Source organism: Heterodontus francisci, unplaced genomic scaffold (assembly GCF_036365525.1).
Source record: "Heterodontus francisci isolate sHetFra1 unplaced genomic scaffold, sHetFra1.hap1 HAP1_SCAFFOLD_831, whole genome shotgun sequence".
Taxonomy (NCBI): Eukaryota; Metazoa; Chordata; class Chondrichthyes; order Heterodontiformes; family Heterodontidae; genus Heterodontus; species Heterodontus francisci.
In genome coordinates, this window is record NW_027141424.1 from 284,778 (window position 1) to 290,612 (window position 5,835).

The window sequence follows — 5,835 nt, forward strand, 5'->3', positions numbered from 1 at the left end:
TCTATTATCAGTGGTGTTTGCAGCAGTGAGTCCCCTGTATCTGTGTCTATTATCAGTGGTGTTTGCAGCAGTGAGTCCCCTGTATCTGTGTCTATTATCAGTGGTGTTTGCAGCAGTGAATCCCCTGTATCTGTGTCTATTATCAGTGGTGTTTGCAGCATTGAATCCCATGTATCTGTGTCTGTTATCAGTGGTGTTTGCAGCAGTGAGTCCCCTGTATCTGTGTCTATTAACAGTGGTGTTTGCAGCAGTGAATCCCCTGTATCTGTGTCTATTATCAGTGGTGTTTGCAGCAGTGAATCCCCTGTATCTGTGTCTATTATCAGTGGTGTTTGCAGCAGTGAGTCCCCTGTATCTGTGTCTATTATCAGTGGTGTATGTGATAGCTTGTCACCTGTATCTGTGTCTATTATCAGTGGTGTTTGCAGCAGTGAATCCCCTGTATCTGTGTCTATTAACAGTGGTGTTTATAGCAGTGAATCCCCTGTATCTGTGTCTATTAACAGTGGTGTTTGCAGCAGTGAATCCCCTGTATCTGTGTCTATTAACAGTGGTGTTTGCAGCAGTGAATCCCCTGTATCTGTGTCTATTTTCAGTGGTGTTTGCAGCAGTGAATCCCCTGTATCTGTGTCTATTATCAGTGGTGTTTGCAGCAGTGAGTCACCTGTATCTGTGTCTATTATCAGTGGTGTTTGCAGCAGTGAATCCCCTGTATCTGTGTCTATTTTCAGTGGTGTTTGCAGCAGTGAATCCCCTGTATCTGTGTCTATTATCAGTGGTGTTTGCAGCAGTGAGTCACCTGTATCTGTGTCTATGTTTGCAGCAGTGAATCCCCTGTATCTGTGTCTATTATCAGTGGTGTTTGCAGCAGTGAATCCCCTGTATCTGTGTCTATTATCAGTGGTGTTTGCAGCAGTGAGTCCCCTGTATCTGTGTCTATTATCAGTGGTGTATGTGATAGCTTGTCACCTGTATCTGTGTCTATTATCAGTGGTGTTTGCAGCAGTGAATCCCCTGTATCTGTGTCTATTAACAGTGGTGTTTATAGCAGTGAATCCCCTGTATCTGTGTCTATTAACAGTGGTGTTTGCAGCAGTGAATCCCCTGTATCTGTGTCTATTAACAGTGGTGTTTGCAGCAGTGAATCCCCTGTATCTGTGTCTATTTTCAGTGGTGTTTGCAGCAGTGAATCCCCTGTATCTGTGTCTATTATCAGTGGTGTTTGCAGCAGTGAGTCACCTGTATCTGTGTCTATTATCAGTGGTGTTTGCAGCAGTGAATCCCCTGTATCTGTGTCTATTATCAGTGGTGTTTGCAGCAGTGAATCCCATGTATCTGTGTCTGTTATCAGTGGTGTTTGCAGCAGTGAGTCCCCTGTATCTGTGTCTATGTTTGCAGCAGTGAATCCCCTGTATCTGTGTCTATTATCAGTGGTGTTTGTAGCAGTGAATCCCCTGTATCTGTGTCTATTAACAGTGGTGTTTGCAGCAGTGAGTCCCCTGTATCTGTGTCTATTATCAGTGGTGTTTGCAGCAGTGAATCCCCTGTATCTGTGTCTATTATCAGTGGTGTTTGCAGCAGTGAATCCCCTGTATCTGTGTCTATTAACAGTGGTGTTTGCAGCAGTGAATCCCCTGTATCTGTGTCTATTAACAGTGGTGTTTGCAGCAGTGAATCCCCTGTATCTGTGTCTATTAACGGTGGTGTTTGCAGCAGTGAATCCCCTGTATCTGTGTCTATTATCAGTGGTGTTTGCAGCAGTGAATCCCCTGTATCTGTGTCTATTATCAGTGGTGTTTGCAGCAGTGAATCCCCTGTATCTGTGTCTATTATCAGTGGTGTTTGCAGCAGTGAGTCCCCTGTATCTGTGTCTATTAACAGTGGTGTTTGCAGCAGTGAATCCCCTGTATCTGTGTCTATTAACAGTGGTGTTTGCAGCAGTGAATCCCCTGTATCTGTGTCTATTATCAGTGGTGTTTGCAACAGTGAATCCCCTGTATCTGTGTCTATTATCAGTGGTGTTTGCAGCAGTGAGTCCCCTGTATCTGTGTCTATTATCAGTGGTGTATGTGATAGCTTGTCACCTGTATCTGTGTCTATTATCAGTGGTGTTTGCAGCAGTGAGTCCCCTGTATCTGTGTCTATTATCAGTGGTGTTTGCAGCAGTGAATCCCCTGTATCTGTGTCTATTAACAGTGGTGTTTGCAGCAGTGAGTCCCCTGTATCTGTGTCTATTATCAGTGGTGTTTGCAGCAGTGAATCCCCTGTATCTGTGTCTATTAACAGTGGTGTTTGCAGCAGTGAATCCCCTGTATCTGTGTCTATTAACAGTGGTGTTTGCAGCAGTGAGTCCCCTGTATCTGTGTCTATTAACAGTGGTGTTTGCAGCAGTGAATCCCCTGTATCTGTGTCTATTATCAGTGGTGTTTGCAGCAGTGAATCCCCTGTATCTGTGTCTATTATCAGTGGTGTTTGCAGCAGTGAATCCCCTGTATCTGTGTCTATTAACAGTGGTGTTTGCAGCAGTGAGTCCCCTGTATCTGTGTCTATTAACAGTGGTGTTTGCAGCAGTGAGTCCCCTGTATCTGTGTCTATTATCAGTGGTGTTTGCAGCAGTGAATCCCCTGTATCTGTGTCTATTATCAGTGGTGTTTGCAGCAGTGAATCCCCTGTATCTGTGTCTATTATCAGTGGTGTTTGCAGCAGTGAGTCCCCTGTATCTGTGTCGATGAACAGTGGTGTTTGCAGCAGTGAGTCCCCTGTATCTCTGTCTATTATTAGTGGTGTTTGCAGCAGTGAATCCCCTGTATCTGTGTCTATTAACAGTGGTGTTTGCAGCAGTGAATCCCCTGTATCTGTGTCTATGTTTGCAGCAGTGAATCCGCTGTATCTGTGTCTATTATCAGTGGTGTTTGCAGCAGTGAATCCCCTGTATCTGTGTCTATTAACAGTGGTGTTTGCAGCAGTGAGTCCCCTGTATCTGTGTCTATTAACAGTGGTGTTTGCAGCAGTGAGTCCCCTGTATCTGTGTCTATTAACAGTGGTGTTTGCAGCAGTGAGTCCCCTGGATCTGTGTCTATTATCAGTGGTGTTTGCAGCAGTGAATCCCCTGTATCTGTGTCTATTATCGGTGGTGTTTGCAGCAGTGAGTCCCCTGTATCTGTGTCTATTAACAGTGGTGTTTGCAGCAGTGAATCCCCTGTATCTGTGTCTATTATCAGTGGTGTTTGCAGCAGTGAATCCCCTGTATCTGTGTCTATTATCAGTGGTGTTTGCAGCAGTGAATCCCCTGTATCTGTGTCTATTATCAGTGGTGTTTGCAGCAGTGAGTCCCCTGTATCTGTGTCTATTAACAGTGGTGTTTGCAGCAGTGAATCCCCTGTATCTGTGTCTATTATCAGTGGTGTTTGCAGCAGTGAATCCCTTGTATCTGTGTCTATTATCAGTGGTGTTTGCAGCAGTGAGTCCCCTGTATCTGTGTCTATTAACAGTGGTGTTTGCAGCAGTGAATCCCCTGTATCTGTGTCTATTATCAGTGGTGTTTGCAGCAGTGAGTCCCCTGTATCTGTGTCTATTAACAGTGGTGTTTGCAGCAGTGAATCCCCTGTATCTGTGTCTATTAACAGTGGTGTTTGCAGCAGTGAATCCCCTGTATCTGTGTCTATTAACAGTGGTGTTTGCAGCAGTGAATCCCCTGTATCTGTGTCTATTAACAGTGGTGTTTGCAGCAGTGAGTCCCCTGTATCTGTGTCTATTATCATTGGTGTTTGCAGCAGTGAGTCCCCTGTATCTGTGTCTATTATCAGTGGTGTTTGCAGCAGTGAGTCCCCTGTATCAGTGTCTATTATCAGTGGTGTTTGCAGCAGTGAGTCCCCTGTATATGTGTCTATTAACAGTGGTGTTTGCAGCAGTGAGTCCCCTGTATATGTGTCTATTAACAGTGGTGTTTGCAGCAGTGAGTCCCCTGTATCTGTGTCTATTATCAGTGGTGTTTGCAGCAGTGAGTCCCCTGTATCTGTGTCTATTATCAGTGGTGTTTGCAGCAGTGAATCCCCTGTATCTGTGTCTATTATCAGTGGTGTTTGCAGCAGTGAATCCCCTGTATCTGAGTCTATTATCAGTGGTGTTTGCAGCAGTGAGTCCCCTGTATCTGTGTCTATTATCAGTGGTGTTTGCAGCAGTGAGTCCCCTGTATCAGTATCTATTATCAGTGGTGTTTGCAGCAGTGAATCCCCTGTATCTGTGTCTCTTATCAGTGGTGTTTGCAGCAGAGTCCCCTGTATCTGTGTCTATTAACAGTGGTGTTTGCAGCAGTGAGTCCCTTGTATCTGTGTCTATTATCAGTGGTGTTTGCAGCAGTGAATCCCCTGTATCTGTGTCTATTATCAGTGGTGTTTGCAGCAGTGAGTCCCCTGTATCTGTGTCTATTATCAGTGGTGTTTGCAGCAGTGAATCCCCTGTATCTGTGTCTATTATCAGTGGTGTTTGCAGCAGTGAGTCCCCTGTATCTGTGTCTATTATCAGTGTTGTTTGCAGCAGTGAATCCCCTGTATCTGTGTCTATTATCAGTGTTGTTTGCAGCAGTGAATCCCCTGTATCTGTGTCTATTATCAGTGTTGTTTGCAGCAGTGAGTCCCCTGTATCTGTGTCTATTATCAGTGTTGTTTGCAGCAGTGAATCCCCTGTATCCGTGTGTATTAACAGTGGTGTTTGCAGCAGTGAGTCCCCTGTATCTGTGTCTATTATCAGTGTTGTTTGCAGCAGTGAATCCCCTGTATCCGTGTCTATTAACAGTGGTGTTTGCAGCAGTGAAGTCCCCTGTATCTGTGTCTATTATCAGTGGTGTTTGCAGCAGTGAAGTCCCCTGTATCTGTGTCTATTAACAGTGGTGTTTGCAGCAGTGAATCCCCTGTATCTGTGTCTATTATCAGTGGTGTTTGCAGCAGTGAATCCCTTGTATCTGTGTCTATTATCAGTGGTGTTTGCAGCAGTGAGTCCCCTGTATCTGTGTCTATTAACAGTGGTGTTTGCAGCAGTGAATCCCCTGTATCTGTGTCTATTATCAGTGGTGTTTGCAGCAGTGAGTCCCCTGTATCTGTGTCTATTAACAGTGGTGTTTGCAGCAGTGAGTCCCCTGTATCTGTGTCTATTAACAGTGGTGTTTGCAGCAGTGAATCCCCTGCATCTGTGTCTATTATCAGTGGTGTTTGCAGCAGTGAATCCCCTGTATCTGTGTCTATTAACAGTGGTGTTTGCAGCAGTGAATCCCCTGTATCTGTGTCTATTATCAGTGGTGTTTGCAGCAGTGAATCCCCTGTATCTGTGTCTATTATCATTGGTGTTTGCAGCAGTGAGTCCCCTGTATCAGTATCTATTATCAGTGGTGTTTGCAGCAGTGAGTCCCCTGTATATGTGTCTATTAACAGTGGTGTTTGCAGCAGTGAGTCCCCTGTATATGTGTCTATTAACAGTGGTGTTTGCAGCAGTGAGTCCCCTGTATCTGTGTCTATTATCAGTGGTGTTTGCAGCAGTGAATCCCCTGTATCTGTGTCTATTAACAGTGGTGTTTGCAGCAGTGAATCCCCTGTATCTGTGTCTATTAACAGTGGTGTTTGCAGCAGTGAATCCCCTGTATCTGTGTCTATTAACGGTGGTGTTTGCAGCAGTGAATCCCCTGTATCTGTGTCTATTATCAGTGGTGTTTGCAGCAGTGAATCCCCTGTATCTGTGTCTATTATCAGTGGTGTTTGCAGCAGTGAATCCCCTGTATCTGTGTCTATTATCAGTGGTGTTTGCAGCAGTGAGTCCCCTGTATCTGTGTCTATTAACAGTGGT